Source organism: Ambystoma mexicanum, chromosome 14 (genome assembly GCF_040938575.1).
Source record: "Ambystoma mexicanum isolate Mex_15411 chromosome 14, UKY_AmexF1_1, whole genome shotgun sequence".
NCBI classification, from domain to species: domain Eukaryota; kingdom Metazoa; phylum Chordata; class Amphibia; order Caudata; family Ambystomatidae; genus Ambystoma; species Ambystoma mexicanum.
Genome location: NC_090940.1, coordinates 435,838,109 through 435,856,373, shown reverse-complemented (window position 1 = coordinate 435,856,373; position 18,265 = coordinate 435,838,109). Strand labels below are relative to the sequence as shown.

Sequence of the window (18,265 nt, the reverse complement as noted above, 5' to 3'; positions counted from 1 at the left end):
AATTCAATCCTCACTCCCAATGTGGCTATTACTCACTATACCTGCCCTATTCTGGTTGACTCAAGCTCCTTGCCCCCTTCAATAGCCCTCTCAATCCCTTCAACCCACTCTTGCCCTCTTCCCATTTTATGTTTGTGTCATGGAAAAAATAACCTTGACTATTTCGGCGGATTGGTGAACAATTTTTTAGTAAAAAGCTAGCAACAGAACAAAAACAAACCAACGACAGTACGAGACTTCGACGCAAATGAGACCCCCCTTCCTCCATGCACCGTTCTCTTATATGCAAAGGAACGCAAGCATTTCAATGGACGGGAAGGTCCAGACAGGGCAAGGAATCATACAGAAACAATGTTAAAAGCAGGGAACAAGGTCCCTCTATCGAAGTCTCTGATACCAGTTGCATTCTTACATTTAAGCCAGTGTTATCCGGAAGTACAGAATAAAGTTATACGCTTAGTGGAGCTGAATATACTCCTGAAAGGTTCAAATACGGTCTGAGGAAGGCAGCCACGCTTGCAGTATGATAACCTCTGTTTACTAAACCACTTTTCCTAAGAAGGCGGGAACCTAAAACACACCTACATATGCCAAAAGGGAAACGCATAAGAAGCGAGAGCTGTGGAGGCGAACATAAATACACACTAGGTTAAGAGTTTTCATTGCAAGGACAAGCGCAGTAAAGCCTTAAGCCTCACCACAAGCAGTTGTTTAAACATGGCAGTTCGCAGAACCTATTCAATATTATTATGCATCAGTATGCTGAGGGAGTATATAACATTTTAGATTCCAGACTTTCCCCCACAATCCCCTCCTATGAGACCTTCACCCCAGTCTGATTACATACATCCTTGGGGAAAAAAACATCACGTCCAGGCATATAATAACATATTATTTCTTCCGTAGCATGACAGTAAAGCACTTGGGCAGTCTGAGAAACCTCAGAGCAGGTGGTGCATGCTTGATAATAGAGACACTTACACACCATCCACAGACAGGACAGACTTAGAATTATGACCAGCGCTATGAGTAAGATCTGTGAACAAAGTCTCTAACAAAAAGACTGCACCACAGATTTCATTCAATATTGAACTGATTATTTGAATCATGATTATCCTCCCGTAGGAGAGCCCATGTGATGACAAGTGTTTCAGCACACCATGTGCCCTTTTCAAATCGGGGCAATTGTTAATTCTTAAACATTCATTGCTTCATTCCACATTTAAAACATCACAGAGATAAGGGGATGGTGAAGATCAGGAGTTGTTAGGGTAATTGGTAGAGATGACGAAGAAGAAAAATCAAGAAAAAAACAAAAAATAAACAAAATAAACATTTGCTTTTCCATCAGTATGTAGATGTAACATTGTCACTTGATATGTAACATTTTTCCTCTCCTTCTTGTCTTAAGTGTATAAACACATGATTCTAATAGTATTCTCAAATGATATGTCACATTTTAGCTCTCCTTCTTAGGTCTACAATCCAATGATTGCAATAGCACTCTCAAATGATACAGTTCCAAAATGTCAGTCTCCAGTTTGATCCATATTTAAATATTATCAATTCATACGATCCCATCACTTTTTGTGTGCACCCTCTCCAAGGCCTGCTCTTCCAATTCTGAATAATAAACATATTTGCTGCCATCCTTTTATCAGCACTTAGTGTTGAACTCCCCTTTGTGTACCTTCTTTTCTAGAAAATCATATAGAGTAAAAAGGAATGGGCATCTTACCATGAATGCGCCTATTCATTTGATTGATTGCTCTCTGAATAGATTCACGGGTTAAATCCCACCTGTAAACAATTGTTATTCTTCCTCATTAAAATAAACCTGATACATAATATTTTTATGTCTTTTGAACACCCAGTAAGCCAGTTCTCCTGTCCCTTGAACAGTTATATATGTAATCATTCAACTCCCCTGTCGGATTATATAAATGTAATGGAAATTATACATCCGCCGTCTTTCGATCACCAGTGTTAACCGAGGTCAATGGCGTCATAAACCCCTGTGGTCACTACTAAAGTTATGCTGCCTTAAACGTGTTTCCGCCTATACATATACCATGCCACCTTCTAAGTTGGACTGCTAACAATTATATTGCCCGACTGAATATTCTGATTGACCACTTTTCCTTTCCTTATAGAAACAATCTTACTAGATTGGTGCCTCTTGAATAGGATGGCACTTACCTACAGATGTTTTGCTCCTGTATCCACGCGTCGGCTCTGAATCAAACTCGAGACGCCGGCCCGTGATTCTAAAGTGTAGGTGTGTTACCATGGCTACCAAGGTAGACAATCATTGCTTTCAGTGGCCTAAACATTATGAGCACCATATTTTGGGAGAACAATATGTTTTGATAACTGTAGATTGCTAGGTCATTCCCATACTTTGTTTCCTCGTTTTGAGTAAGATCTGACCAATAAATGCACCCAGAATGCCAAATAGACCCTCAATCCAAGATCCAAATGTCCAGAGAACCTCCGGACTGGTGTGATGGAGGCTTACAGTGTGGCGAATGTGGGTGACGATGTCAGTAATATGATTTCTGTAACTGGGTATGAAATTACACCACTCACTCTTCACGGTTGCGCAGACGCCTTCTTCTGAGGCTAAGATGATGTCATGGTTCGGATGGTTACTTGTTCTTAGGATAATAGAGTCAAGGAAGACACAGTAGCATTTGCAATATCCTCTGCTAACAGTGACAGTCGGGTCAGACATTCGCTTTTTATCTTGATCCTAAAGACTAGTTTCCTACCCTAGCAACAGAACATTACCAGGTAATACTTCTCTTGGGGTGGGGCTGAGTGGGAAAGCTTGGTGTATGATGCACTGCAGGCAGAACATACCCCAATTAATGGGCAGCCAAGTATAAGCTTTGTCCCGACAAATGAAATAGGTTCCGGAATACGTGGCGCGCCCGAACTGGTAAAATGAAAAATTAGGATCAAATGCAAATGTAACATTATTGATTGCTATACTAGAATTGGTGGACAAGTAATAATTATATTTGCTGGTTCCCATAAACAGAGGGCCTGGATTGATGTAGCATACAAGACAAGTTGTCAGGGAGGAAAGATGGAGTGCTGCTGGCTTGGTGCGTACGTGGACTGGGGTGAGGAAATTCAGAGGACCGGTAAAACCCAAACGGACAGACGCATCCCTACACTGTATTGGGCCATGAGACTGGGGGACCAACTTGAGATCTAAACAGACATCCCCACACTGAAAGGGGATGGGTGCAATAGGGGAAATTGGAGGCTAGGTCATGCAGCAGATGGGCACAGATCTGGAAGTTAGTAGGAATAAAAATACACACATACTGCCAGGAGAGGTGCCTGTAAGTGTTTTACCTGTGAACCCAGGGATATGCAGAGGGACCATTGTTTCTTTTATGACTGGTTGTGTGAAAAGCAGCAGTCTCGGTGAAATGATAATATATCAGTATTCTGACAATAATAATGATAACAGAAATATAGCCAGACATAGTATACATGCGGGACAGTTCTTTAATATCCAGGTTCAAGGATCAGATCATAACACAAGCACAAACGTTTTTGGCTAGAAGACAAAGTTCGGTTCGGTTAAGCAGGGCAGGTGATGTGCGGGGCAGAATTAATATAAGCTCTACAGACCAGAGCGCTCACTTCAAAGTTGTATAGTGTCTGTGAAATTGCAGCAAAATAAATGTCACTGTTCAAAAGTTTCAACAGAAATCAGGTAATGAGCGAAGAATTCCTTAGTCCATAGTTCGTAATCGGGAGTTCCAGCCAAGAGTTCAAACTAAAGGTATTGGAGCCATGTGCATCTAAGGGTCATTGTAACAAAAAGAATGACCAGCAGGTGATACCAGCAGGGGCTATAACTTGCAGGTATCAGTGAATCAACAGTGGTAGCTTCTACTCTTTGCCTTTGCACCGCCACTTCAGGGGGATTCATCTTTGTTGAGGGGACAAATCCAGGGGCGAGTGACCTGGCCAGTTGCCACTTTGCTCAAATCTATTGGTTCTGGGGAGCTCTTCCACAGGATTGCAAAGTGCACCTTTTGGAGGCTGTGCTGTGAGATCCAGAGGAGTAAGGCACTGAAGGTGGTCTGCCAGGAGTGAGGTCTGAATCAGGGTTGTTTCCTCTGGAGCTTCAACTGCCTGATGAAAGAAGGAGCCTTAGCAATAGTTCTTGCTGGGACATCGCTGTGTGGAAGCATTTCAGAAGCCGTGAGCCCTGGCTCAGCACGTCAGCATACTGGGTGATTGAGTGCCGTGCCCTCGTCTTGTGGTACTGGCTGTTCTGTTTCAGCAGCACTGAAAGCATCTGACATCGGCAAACTACCGGTGGCGTCATTGGTGGGGTATGAACTATTCTCAGGAACTCTTCCACAGGACTGCAAAGCATATCTTTTGAAGGATGCATTGTGAGATCCAGTGGGGTCAAGCACTGAAGGTGTTACACCAGGAGTGAGGTCTGAACTGGGGTTGCTTTCACCGGGCTTTCACCCACCTGATGAAGGAGCCTTATTAATGGCTCCCACAAGGGCCTCACTTTGTGGAACAGGCTCACAAGCTGTGGGTCCCGGTTCAGCATGTGAGCATACTGGGTGATCGAATGCCGTGCCCTCGTCTTCTTGTACTGGCCGTTCCACTCCAGTAGCACTGGAAGAGTCTGACATCGGCAAACTACCGGTGGCGTCACTGGTGGAGGATGGAGGAATTGCTGTTCATTTTTGGAACTAAAGCCAAGCTGAGGAAGAGCAGTCGAAACAGAGGTGGTCTCATCTGCTGAGGTGGTGAACCTGCGACAATGTAATGCCTGAATCCAGGCTGAGATTCCAGCACATTTGACTGGAGTGTTTGTAGTTAGAAGGATATGGAATGGGTCACGCCGCCTGGGCTGGAGTGCAGATTTCCGCCGATGGACTGCTTCCAGTATCCAGTCTCCTGACTGTAGAGGAAGACATGGCTCAGTAGCTGTTCAGGCAGGGCTTTACGGACCTGAGCGGGGAGAGATTGAACAGCTTTAATCAACATGCAACAGTATTGGAGTGACGTATCATCCTCTAAAGGCAAACCTTGGATGTGGAGTTCTGCCGGGGGTGCAGTTCTCACTCTCATTGGATGACCTGTCACGATTTCAAGGGCAGAAAGTTTGTGTTTACGCTGGAGATTATTGCGCATGGCAAACAGGGCCATTTCAACCTTGGGCCTCATTAGGAGTTTGGAGGTAACCATGGCGCTATTAGTGCCATGGCTGCCTCCAGTTGAAAGCTCATGGCCTAGGTATAGCACACGTGACAGACACAACTGTAATTTGTCTTTAGCTGCTTTTTGACCCTTTTCAGCAAGTGCTTTCAAAAGAATGAGAGAGTCTCCCTCACATGCTTCCAGGGACGGGGAGGCTAGGAGCAGATCGTCCACTTATTATAGCAGCGTCCACCCCCCTGGGAGCCAAACTGAGTCAAGATCTTTCTTTAAAATTTCGGAAAACAGAGAAGGGCTTTCTACGTATCCCATTGGAAGATGAGTGAACATATATTGCATGGATTTATGGGTAAATGCGAACAGATTCTTGCTGTCAGAATGTATAGGTATGGAGACAAATGCTGAACACAGATCTACAACAGTAAAGTACTTGGCTGAGTAGGGAATACACAACAGTATGGTAGTCTGGTTAGGTAATACATGAAAAGCCGGTAGCACGGCTGTATGAACTGCATGCAGATCCTCAATGATATGATAAACCTCTTTACCTGGCTTCATTCTGGGCTAAATCCGAGTATTGTAGGGGCTACGTGTTGGTACAATAATACCTTGTTGGAGAAGGGATTCTATTACAGGGAGAATGCCTTTTTCAGCCTGTTTGGAAATAGGATACTGAGATACACTTGGCCGGATTGAAAGTAATTTTGACTAGCTCAGTATTGACTATATAACCAGCAAATTTGCATGAGTTGTATAATTTGACCAGGACTCAATCCAACAGTTCCTGATGCAAGCCGAGAGTGTCAGCCCAGTCCTCTGGGTTTGAAACTGGTAATTTCCTGTAATACTGCCAGCACCTCATGCTCTCTGTGAGCTAGGATGTCAAGGTATTCACCATCAGGAAAACAGTAAATAGTGCAACTTAGCTTACACAATAGATCTAATGCAAACAAGTTTACAGGAGGACAGGGACTCATCAAGAATGCATTTTGACCAGAAATGTAATGTATCGTGACCACAAGCATAGTAGACATGGGTGAGGTATTGATGTAGCCCCTATCCCTACCACATTAAAAATTTCATGAGAATGCATCGTTCATGAAAACTCAGAAGCTTTTAGTGTGGAACATGATGCTCTAGTGTCAACCAAACATGAAATATGTTGGCCAGCAATAACACAATCAACAGACAGGTTAGTAGAATCACTCCGTATGAGTGGTGCAGCAAGTTCAGAGACCCCTTGGCAATCCTAACCATCAGTCTGGAGTGGTGGTGGTGGAAGCTTGTACCTAGTCATTCTGCTTTGCGCCATTGGTGGTCCGCTTCGTCCGTCATACTGAGGCCGATGTGGACACTCGGCTTTCCAGTGTCCAAACTGTTTGCAGTAGTTGCCCTGATCATTGTACGTGTTTGTGTAATACCTCTCAGCATGTTTCCCTGGTTCATATGATTTTCTGAGATGGTTGTAAACTCTGTATCTGCAACACCATGAGTTTGACTTCAGTAGTTTCTTTTTGTCTTTTGACATTTTCATGGAAGTGTTGTGCAGCTAATAAACCTCTACCGACCCCTTTCCTGCCCACCCTATTAGCACTGACTTAATTCCCTCCGATATCTTGGGTTAAAAAAAAACATGGCAAACTGAGCCACCACAGCTTGAGGCATTATAATAGCTGCACCGAAGATCCCAGAAAATTGTTCAAAACATTGTTTCAAACGTTCAAGATATTCCACAGGATTTTCACCCTTGGCTTTCTTGAATGCCTTAATTTTAGACCAATAAGTCTTTCGTGAGTACATTTCATTTATAGTTTGCACCAGCCTATAAGCAAAGGTTTTCAGATTCCTGGCAGAAGCGGCCAATTGGGGCGTACTTTCAGCAGGGTCAATGTATCTGTGGCAGCACTGCTCGCAACAACTGATTCAAAACTAGACACATGGCGGTAATAACAGTCTATTACAACCTAAAGCTCCCCTTGGAACTTAACAGGATCTTCTCGTACCTTTGGGAATCTCTGATAGAAATATAACAAATCGGGAGCGCTCCAGGTGGCATGTCCAGTAACTAAAGTATCCTCCATGAAGCTGCCTGAGCTGGATTGAAGGTGAAAAAAGTTAGGAAATCTGGGCCGTGTTTCAGGGATGAACGGCCAACCATATATTTTATTGGAGTGTACTGATGATAGGTTGGCGGTTGGGTAAAGTCTGGGCTAGCCGGTTGATGGTTGGGTGCAACATTTAAAATGGCAGGGTTGTAAGTGCCCAAAATATCCTTGGGACCTTCTTTAGCGAAGGTTCCACTTGGATTACGGGATAATAACGTGTATACCCAGCTTTGTGAGCCGGTGCCTGCATTTTGGAGTACTCGGTTTTCAGGGATTCAACTGACTCCTGGAGATTTTCTTGAGTGTCAGGGTCTTGCAGTCTGTCTGTCTCTTAGTAGATTTGATATACCAATCTATATAGCTATCCTATGCCCTTGGGGTACACGTGCACCTTTATTTTCTAATGCTTTATGTAGGTTTGTTATCTTATCTAAGTCAAATGTACCTTCCTGGGGAAATATCTAAGGGACTCACTCTGTGTATATTCATGCCATTTATCCAGGTACTTACATGCTTTGGGCGAGTAGTGAGTAAGCATGACGTGTGCTGGAGTTCCTTTAGGAGGAAGTGGCACTTGTCTAGACTGATCTGAACCCATTCAGATGGTGGTAAAACAAGGTTTGATTTATTATGGACACAGTGGTGGCATATGTTTGGGCAAAGACTTTTATGAACACAAAAGAGTTGGAAAAATGCCTCTCTATCCCTAAATACTACTAGGGGATTCCCTGCCTCAAAGTAACCCAATGAAAAATGTCAAGAAGTCCAAAAGCAAAACGTTTGTCACTGTTGTGTCAAAAACCTACTTCTGTCCCTAACACTTACATTCTAAGCTACCTGTGCAAGGGTATTCTTTACTAAATGAAACAATGTTCTTGGTGTTCCCAATAAACAGGAAAGGTTTCCAGGTTCGCTGGTAGGAAGGTGATAAAAAGAAATGCTCAAAACCACAAAGTTCCAAGACTGGGGTAGCACTCCTTTTCCCCTCGATTTATTCTTCTTCAAGATGCTGGATCACAGATAAGTTAAACTCTCTTATATGTCCTGTGTTCATATCCTATTGACTCTGGATTCCTCTCCACCTAGTATAGGATTCACTTTATTATTTCCAAGGGTCTTTGTCCCCCTGGTTTACAATCTTCTGTGTGGGTGTGAGTCCCAGGCTCACAAAGGTGGTTTGGTATCTTCTTTTGCCAAACTGAATAATGCTCAACAAAACATAACCAATCTTCTATATCAGTGTGGGTCAGAGACTCGAAAGGTGGTTTGGCATCTTATCTTGCCAAACTGGGTCATTCTCAATAAATATCACTTTCACAGGGTCCTATACCCTCTTGTCTTTAGACATTGGTTTCTGATATGTGTGCAGATGCCAGACTTGCACAACAGCATTATTCCACTTTGTTTCTCTCTCCTGCCAACTGAGCAACTGGTTTTGATTCTTTTTACGTGTACCAGACCCTCTCTTTTGGGTGCCGGACCAAGGCTCACACAGTGGTGTTACTCCCCCTTGGTTTACTTTCCTGCCAAATGATCAACTGGTTTTGGTTCCCTTTCGGGTCCCAGGCCCTCTCTTTTGCGTTTGGGTCCAAAACACGCACTGTGGCGTTACTCTCCCTCGGTTCGCTCTCCGGCCAAGTGGTCAACTGTCTTTGATTCTGTTTTCGGGTCCCAGACTCTCTCTTTTGTTTCTAAGATTTACTCTCGAGCTTCCTTGGAAATCTAACAACTTCTGGTAAACCTGCTACCTGTTCTCTTCTTCTTGAAAGGTACCAGCACGTCCCCAGTCTATGTGTTGCTTGCTGAGGCTCTGACAGCCTTTTGGAGAGAGGATGGTTCTGCAGCGCTTTGGGCAGCGTTTCTCCTCTCCCGGCTGTGCGTCCAATGTTGCAAGTGGTTCACTGGAACTCTGGTAGCCTCAAGGTAAGTACCAGCACCAATGTACTAGTTTTTCCATTGGAAGTGGGATGCTTAGAGTCTTTGGATATTTCAGGTTTGCTAAGGATATCAAGATAGTAAACCTTACAACAGAGTATATAAATTCTGTCTATGGGGGGGCTTGGTGTTGGAGTAGGGGTTTGGGTTATCAAGGTGGATGAATACCACGTTCCACAAGAATATTCATCCCTTGTTCCATAGGGGGCTTCCTCCCCATGTGATCCTCCCTCAGTGCGGCCCCCCAGGGGTTTATTATACTGTGGACACACTGCCCGGGCCACATAGGAAAGGTCTCCCCCTAGGGAAGAAGGGACGACATTCTCAGGTCGTCACTCCGCTCTACAATATCTATCTGGAGGCTCAGGTATCACCACCTCACCTCTGTTTCTCCCACTGAACAGAAATTTCAGTGACACCCGCAGGTGTTGGTCAGATTCATATGACTGCTGGTTTGCAGCCTATATACTCTGTTATGCTACCCACAATGCAGAGTGGTATTTCATCTTGTTTCAGAGATTTGGGTAGGTAAGAATCAAAGACAAGACACATAATCATTAGAAACAAAGCCTTTTGCATTTTCCGTACTAGGATAGAAGGGAGTGTGAAATATAAAACAGGGTTTCAGCTGAGTTGCACATTTGGGGTTTCAAGTGTCAAGGTACGGGTTTAGACAGGACAGTCATGGGGCTCTCATCAAAAATATTTAATTCACACTCATAAAGAGCACATCCATCTTAGTCCCAGATTCATACAACACTGCTCTGACCAGCGCAGTGGTCTCATGTTCTCTTAAGTCAGTAGGGAACATGGATGTGCTGCTTTTACTTTTATTCTAAACTGCGGTAGCCAACCGCTTTTACTTTTTTCTTATTCAGATAAATAGTTCTGTAGACAGGGTACATTCGCTTCTGTAGCCTTGGATTATCACAACAGATTTTCATTAGCCACAGACACACATTTACCTCAACCCATTTTAAACAATAGCATACAAAACATGACAATACACTGATACAATAATCTGTGTTCACCAACCCATGATTTTCGGTCGTTCCTTTTTCTGCATCTTCTCTGTTCACCTTCCCAGAGTCTCCAGGTGCCCTGCCAGTTCTCACTTCTGATGGAATCGTCTCTCCTGTGTCGACAGTGATCCCGGCGAGCCTTGGACTTCGCCCCAGGGCAGCGGGAATCTGATGTTGCGGGCACCAAACTTGTGCAAAAAATAACCACTGACTATTCCAGTGGATCGGTGAACAATTTATTAGTAAAAATCTAGCAACAGAATAAAAACAAACCATTGTCAGTACAAAACTTTGACACAAATTAGAACCAACTTCCCTCTGTACACCCAAAGGAACGCATGCATTTCAATCGAAGAGGAGGTCCTGACAGGTCAAGGAATCATACTGTAACCATGTTACAATCAGTATCCTAGTCTTTGATACTAGCTGTGTTCTTACCTGTAAAATGGTATTATCAGGAAAGACAGCATAAAGTGATACATTTAGTGGAACTGAATATACTCCTCAAAGTTTCACAGACAGTCTGAGGCAGACGAGCATGCTTACAGTATGATGAGTTACGTCTACTAAAGCAGCTTTTCCTAAGAACACAGGAGCCTAAAACACACTTACGTATGCGAAAAGGGAATCTCAGAAGCTAGAGATGTGGAGGCAAGCTTAACTACAAAGCAGGCGAAGAGTCTTCCTTGCACAGACATGCGCAGTAAAGCCTAAAGCTTCACCTCGAACAAGCAAGAAACTGTGTAGGAGTGCTACTTGTCACATCGCCTCCAGATATGAACCGAATCAGGAGCTGCAGGGTAGACACAAGGGAACAATTGGATAAGGTACAGAGAGAAAGTGGAGACAAGCATCTAACATGTAAACATTATAGCAGGCTTGCCCAAAATAAGAAGATTCCTAGCATAGAACTCCAATGAATGATCGAGGCCCTATCTATATAACTAAACCTAAATACCTGAAATCCTGTAGTACTTCGGGATGCTCTGGGTTCTGGCCGTAATGGTATAAGACCGTTGCGGGAACAAAGCTTTTAGGTAACTCTTCAAGCTTTATACTTGACTCAGCGTGCGAGTCATTGATTAGAGGAAAGGACCCTGGTGCAACATCGCAAGTCAGCTGCCTTGCGACGTTGCTCTGAACTAGAAGAATGGAGGCTGTCAATGAAAATGCCTCCTGGAGTCCCTGGTGCCATGGGAGACGGTCGCGCTGTAGTGCGAAGTCCAGTCTCCCACAGATCAGGTGTTCGATTGGCATGCCTGCGCCAGCGCTGGAGCTCTGGTATCGCCCCAACAAGCGGGTAAGTATGGGTCCGCCACATGGGATCCTAACACCCTCTTTTCTTCCTCACCCTTCAAACCCACCACGTCCCACCTATATTCCTTTAAACCCCCTCCTCCCAACGTATTTACACTTGAGGGCTACCAACCCTTCTTGTGCTCCTGCCAAACTATTTGCTCTGCAGATGGTTAAGGAGCGTGCACCTCCCCTCTGCTCCTACCTCTCTATCCTCAAACATTTCCCTTTCTCTTGCTATCTTTCCTTCTTGTTATGAGGTATCTTCTATCTTACCAATGCTGATAAAGCTCTATTATACGTGAAAGGCTGGTCTTAAGCAGAATCTCCACCTACATAGATACATAAATACTCTGCAGCCTCTGCTCTCATTCATTTCTCCTGTGTTCTTACCTCTGCTCACCATTATAAAATGTCCTCTATCCTAACCCTTCTTTCTTCTTTGCACCATGACACTATTTGGACCAGTCCAAATGGTGGCATGGCCATGCTCCCTCTGCACAGGAACACAAGCAAACGCAGACTTATTTTGGCCATGTTGGACCTAAACAGTAAGGTTCAGTTTGATTCCCTTGGCGTAGTAAGCAAGGCATCCACATCTGTGAATACACTCTCCTTTCAAGAGACAATCCGAAAAACAAAAATGCTTTGAATCGATCATAGCCTTTGGTCCGGGCAGCATTCTATTAGGTATTACCCAAATTGACCTTTTACAAATGACCTTTTGCACAATTGACCTAATTATAGTGGTCCTAATTGACCTTCTGCATAATTGAACTTTATATTATTTTAGTTATTTTATATATGTATTGGGTTTGTTTTGGCTTATAAATAATATAAGGGGATTTGGTGGGGCGTTGCGGGGGGTTTTGGATTGGGTGAGGGGTTGCGGGGGGTTTTCCCCCCGCATATATGTCATAATTGACCTTCTAAATTAGGTAAATTCTCCCGAGGTAAATTCTCCCGAGGTCAATTCTCCTGAGGTCAATTGTGAAAAGGTCAATTAGTATACAACCTTTACTAGCCTTGTGTGCAAGTCAAGTTTGGCCTTGCCTCACATATAAGCAGTCCGGCACAACTGCTAGGCCCAAGACCACAATCTGCTTGGGGTTGCTTATGTTACCATGCAAAGGGGACGACATAGTCTAGCATGGACTGTTTCAGTTGGTGGCAGTACCAAGAGTGCTTTGCATAAGGGTCAACTCCTTCTGTAATACTACTTGTAGGCAAAATAATTATGGTATTGACGGTGGCCCAGAGCAAAGATAGTGGTAATAATTAATCATATTCCTTTCATCTATCAAGAGGACAGCAAGACTTGTCCTGGGACTCAAGCCCAGGGAACGTATCTCTCCAGCTCTGAAATCTCTTCACTGGCTCCATGTGGCTGCAAGGATCAAGTTCAAGACCCTCTGCGTCGTCCACAAGGCTTTCCGGTGCCTGGGACCGCTCTGCCTCCAACTTTCTATTCCAAAACATCTTCCTTCTCGAGCTCTGTGCTCAGCCACCTCCAACACTCTGAGGGTCAGACGCTTCTACAAGCAGAGAGTTGGGGGCAGATCTACCTCCTCAAATGGGGCCTCCCTCTGGAACAGCCTTCCTGCCTCCCTCAAACTTGAGCAGAACCACCTCCGGTTCCAGAAGCAACTCAAGACCTTCCTTTTCACTTTTGCTTTCTCTCTTCCTCTCCCCTGCTGATGATCCGTCTGTCCCACGCACTGGTCACCCTCTGAATTCGGGCCCAGGGTCTGCATGTCCAGTTACCCTCACACTGCCTCCGGCCTCCCCAGCACTTAGGGTCTGTATCTGCAACCCTACAGTCCCTTCTCCCTGCTCTTATTAGCCGCCTGCTGGCTGCACTTGTGAGTTAACTGCACTTCCTCCTTCCTCTCCCTCCTGACACTTCTCCCCTTCCCTCTTCCCAGCACTTGCGTGATCTGAATGACACACGGCCTATTAAGATCATTATTTTGTTCTCCCTTTGTTTCCCCCTCCTTGTCTTGTCGTGCCTAGACACACTAGTGCACAGGTGCGTTATAAATGCCACATCATATCATATCAAGTATTATCGCTGCTTTCCCCTCCAAAATTACGTTCTTCATAAACCAACACTTATTTTTCACCTATCCTTAAATAGATCAACCCAAACAACCCATTATCATTTTAATATAATTTGTAAGGTAGATCACTTGGTTGACGCACCTGCTGCAGGAATCTCTGTTTTCTCCTGGATGAGCCAGCAAAGCATGTCTTCCTTGGAGGATCATAAAATGCATACGCTTCCGTTGCTTATGCCCTCCTGGGTAGGGAGTAGGCAGGGGAGAGCGGTGGGGGAAATCTACCAACAGGGCAGCTATCAGTCTCCAGACAAGTGCAGCATTTCCCAGTCACGCTGAAGGCATCAGTGTAGCCGCAGGCATGCCGACATGTTCTGGATGTTGGGAAAGAGGGGAGAAAAGTGTAAGCAACATACAGGAGGTGGCAAGCACCCCCAATGGCCAAGAGCAATGTGCCCCTGTCACCCTACTCACAAACATAGCAAGGGTGGAGGAACTGTTGCACTGGAGTACGGACAGGAGGAAGATGGAGGAAGTTGGAGCTGACAAAACAGGGTCTTGATATTTCAGCGATACCGACCACACTAATCAGCAAGAAATCAAGTGAAGAGGAGAACAGCAGGCTCCTTTGAGAGGTGTTCCAACTTTTGACACTTAAATCAGCCCCACAGGTAGTGGAGGAAGACCAAGGCACCATTCAAAACCAGATCTTTGATGACACACCTCTATCAGAATCAATACTAGAGGAGTTTCCGAGATTGGCAAGCGTAGCAGAGGGAGAAATGAGAACAACCTTGCCCACAGCTCAAGATCCACCCAGAGCCATGGCAAAGCAGACAGCACCTGAGCAAGACTGGGAACCAGTCGGTAGTCAGAGATCGAGAGGCCGTAGGAATTTGAGAAAAAGACAGGCGAGGAGGAAAAGGTCTAAAATGGTGAAATCAAACCCAAAGTCTCAGCAAAAACAATCAAAAGGACAAACCAGCTCCACCCTCAACGATATCGGTGCAATTTTACACTCAAAAGACTCACTATCATCCACTGCAGAAAACAATAAGGGAAATGTAAGCAAAGGAGCTGTGGATACAGACAGCCCAGCTAACAACACTGGAGAGCAAAATAAAATGAGAACCAAGGAGATAAACAGGAGAAGTACAAAGCAATCACAAATTACCCATGGTAACAATAAAGAAGACAAGATTGACGCTGTAAGTGTGAGTATCGGCCTGCAGACAGATATGAGAATTATTCAAAATAGTAACACAGAGGGCGGTGGGAGCACCAACAAATTTAAAAGCTCGGAAATGCAGAGCAACACGCAGGGTGCTAATTCTACAGCCATGAAATATCCCGAGAAAAAGGTGCTGGATACTAAAATATGGGCACCAATATTTTTACGAAAAAACTCTCCTTTGCTGAAGCAGAATGTCATGTCCACCAAGACACCAGCATCGGATAACAACGCCAACATAAAAATGGCCCCAATCTTTCTTCCAATTAGCAAAAAAATCAATGCCATATGCTTGGATAAGCAAGAATGTCCAACACCTTCTACAGCAATGGCCCGGGATTATGCAAGCCCATCCACAGGCCCTACTATGCAAAATGATCAAGGAAAATTCTCGTCCATCATGACACACTTAATTCAAAGAGCTCCTGGTTCTCTTCCAGAAAAAGATGACCAATCATATGTATCAACAGCACAGAGAGACTCTAAGGACTTTCCTATGCCAAGATTTTGGTTAATACTCATATCCAATGTTAGACAGTATAAATCTCTTAGCCGCTCTGTGATTCTGGAGATCTTTAAAAAAGTAAACAATCTGTACCTGTTTTCCACAGGTGAAATTGACTCTGTGACATTTCCCCTGACCCAAGATCCCTTTTTTGTAGAGGTGGTGTTCACCTCAGTTAATGCAAAAAGTCCTATACTGAACGAGTCAAGAAACCTCGAGCGTTATGGCTTATGGTTTCGATTAATGAGTCCAGGGAAACCATGCAAGGCCACATCGGTAATGAGGAGACAATTAAGAACAATCCTTTAAGGGAGAGTAGCATTCAGGAGGTGAAAAGCAATGTGATCGGAGGGGGAAGAAATAGGCCCAATTCACAGGGAGAAGTATTAACCCTCCTACCAGAAATTCTCTCGGAGGTCTTGCAGAAACTGGGTGTAGGCACGCAGCATCTTTAGAAGAGGGGGAATGAATCTAATTACTTGAAACATGTGGGGCTCCAGTACGTTTAAGGCTAGGGGTATGCAGAATCATTTGTTTGAGTTTGGAGACATCATCCTATTACAGGATACTTGGCTGGTAAACCCTATTAGTATTGAAGGCTTTACAATGTTTTGTCTACCAGCCACCCAAAAGGCGAAGAGAAGACCGTCAGGCGGCCTCTGCATGGCCCTAAAAAATCAAGTGTTCAAAAACATAGCTTCCATCTTTGAAAATGCCAGCGGTATTCAGACCTGTAGAGCCCGCCTGCAATGTGACAACTCTGACTCATTTGGGGTATTTATTAACATCTATTGGAACCCTGTCTGTTCTAAATAATAACCCTTCTTGGAATCCCTGGGGTCACTGCTAGAAACAATAAAGATGGATAGTGGGATCACCAACATGGTTTTAGCTGGTGATCTAAATACGGATTGCAAACATTCAGGGAGGAACTCATCAAAACAATCTACGGCAAAGAATTCAAAAACTGGGAAGACCTGGCTAGACTTTTTCGAGTCCTGGGACTTGATGATGATAAATGGCAGTGCAGAGGGGATTTCGGTGCCTTCTACAACTTGGCATAGAGGGAAGTCCTCGTCAGTTCTAGAGTACATCTTTGTGTCTCAGCATCTCTATATGCTTCCCTCAACTTTGAAAGTTGAGCGGGGTGGGGGGAGCGACCATTGCAGACTGGAATGATCATTTCCTGGCTTTACTTTTTGCCCTATGAGAGTCAATAAGCAGGCCATGGAAAGCAAAAAAGTGAAACACAGGCTGGTGAAATATAAGCATGAAGGCAGAAAATTAAATTCCCATTTAAAGGTGATACCGAGGCTAACTTCGGAGTCACAGTGTCATCCGGAAAACTTTACTAAGTTCATCTGGACCACTTCAGCGCCCAGTGATTTAGTAGCAAGCTCACAACAAAAGCATGCCCATGTCTTTGATGAGGAGACACAGGTGAGAACAAGAGACAAGAAATGTCCTACGTATCATAAAAATAGCAGGGTTAAGTTCAGAGAACCAGAAAGTTGAAGTCAAAAAAGAAAAAAGCTATTACAAATCATGGTCAAGAAATCATAATGCTACTCGAATACAAAAGGATGGGGAGCAGCTGTTTAAATGCTTGGTGAAAGAAACACCAAAGATTTCTGGTCTGTGGTCAGCCCGTTTGAGGGAGGTGGGGGTTGCTCGCTGTGTAATTTAGTTGCTGAATCAGGATGGGTGGAGCACCTACCGGTAGTTTTTAAAGATCCAGAGGGTATGCAATTCAGAGTTGAGCCTAACACACCATGGCACTTGAACTTCAATGAGGGGGATATTGAGGATATAATTCTTAGATCCTCGAACTCCAAAGCAGCTGGCCCCAATGGCCTAACATACCAAATCCTCAGGAATGAGCCCGAAATGTGGTTGTGCTTGCTACATCGTTTATTTGGAGAGATTCTTAGAAAGCGAAGCTTTCCTCCATCATGGAAAGTAGCCCTGGTGATCCAAATTTTTAAGAGCAGGGATCGTCGAGCAGCAGCAAACTACCGTCCGATCGCCCTGCTCGACATAGAAAGTAAGATCTTTATGAAGGGATGTGTCTCAATGGGCAAAAAGGCAAAGGATCTTATCCAAATTCCAAACAGGTTTTCGAAGGGAATGTCAACAGCCCTTAATGGTCTGGTCCTTAATTTAGTAAGTGAACAGACAATGGGAAAAGACTAATTACCTTTGTATGGAGCATGGATTGAACTTTCAAAAGCTTTTGACGAGGTAGACAAAACTTTACTTTGGAACAAACGAAGACATTGGGGAATGCCAGAAACGTTTTAGCCATGCTGGTGCAATTGCACAGAGACACTCAGTTAAGAGTACAGCTGGATGAAGCTGGACATCTGTCAGATCTTATTGAGGTGGAGAGAGGTGTCAGGCAAGGGCGTCTAGGGGCCCCTCTCTTCTTCAATTTATTTTTGGCAGATATGGGTAACTCTTTGGAGTCGCCTGCACTGGCCAGCCCTGAGTTAAATGTGGAGAACGTTTTTTGGCTGGCCTATGCAGACGATATCGTATTACTGGATAGAACAGCTATTGGGCTTCAGCGTTTATTGACCAAATTGGGTGAGTATGCAGGGCAGAACAAATTATCAATAAACCCACTTAAATCAAGAATTGTGGTCTTTAGAAATCCACAAAAAAAGTTAAACTATTCAAAATGGTTTCTAAATGGTCGAAAAATCCAAAGGGTAGAGGTAGTGAAACACCTGGGGTATAACATCTATGCCTCTCCTGCCCTCTACAAAGCGGAGGCTGAGGTTGCTGCAAAGATAGCTCAAAGTGCAGCCCAGATGCTTAAGCTGAAGCATAGATTTTGTAAATTATCTATCTTACCACTGGTTCGCTATTATCTGACAAAGATTGTTCCTGTTATTCTTAATGGT

General features: G+C 44.2%; 1 protein-coding gene and 1 long non-coding RNA gene across 5 annotated transcripts in view; one reads left to right on the top strand and one right to left on the bottom strand.

Moving 5' to 3' along the window:
• LTBP2 (latent transforming growth factor beta binding protein 2) overlaps positions 1-18,265 on the top strand; it is a 1,918,131-nt gene that overhangs the window by 223,846 nt on the left and 1,676,020 nt on the right. The window lies entirely within an intron of this gene.
• Positions 3,518-16,884, bottom strand: LOC138526867 (uncharacterized). The gene is made up of 3 exons (XR_011283760.1): positions 13,769-16,884; positions 10,284-11,063; positions 3,518-5,001 (listed from the first exon to the last, which is right to left on the bottom strand). It is a non-coding gene; the product is annotated as an uncharacterized lncRNA (long non-coding RNA).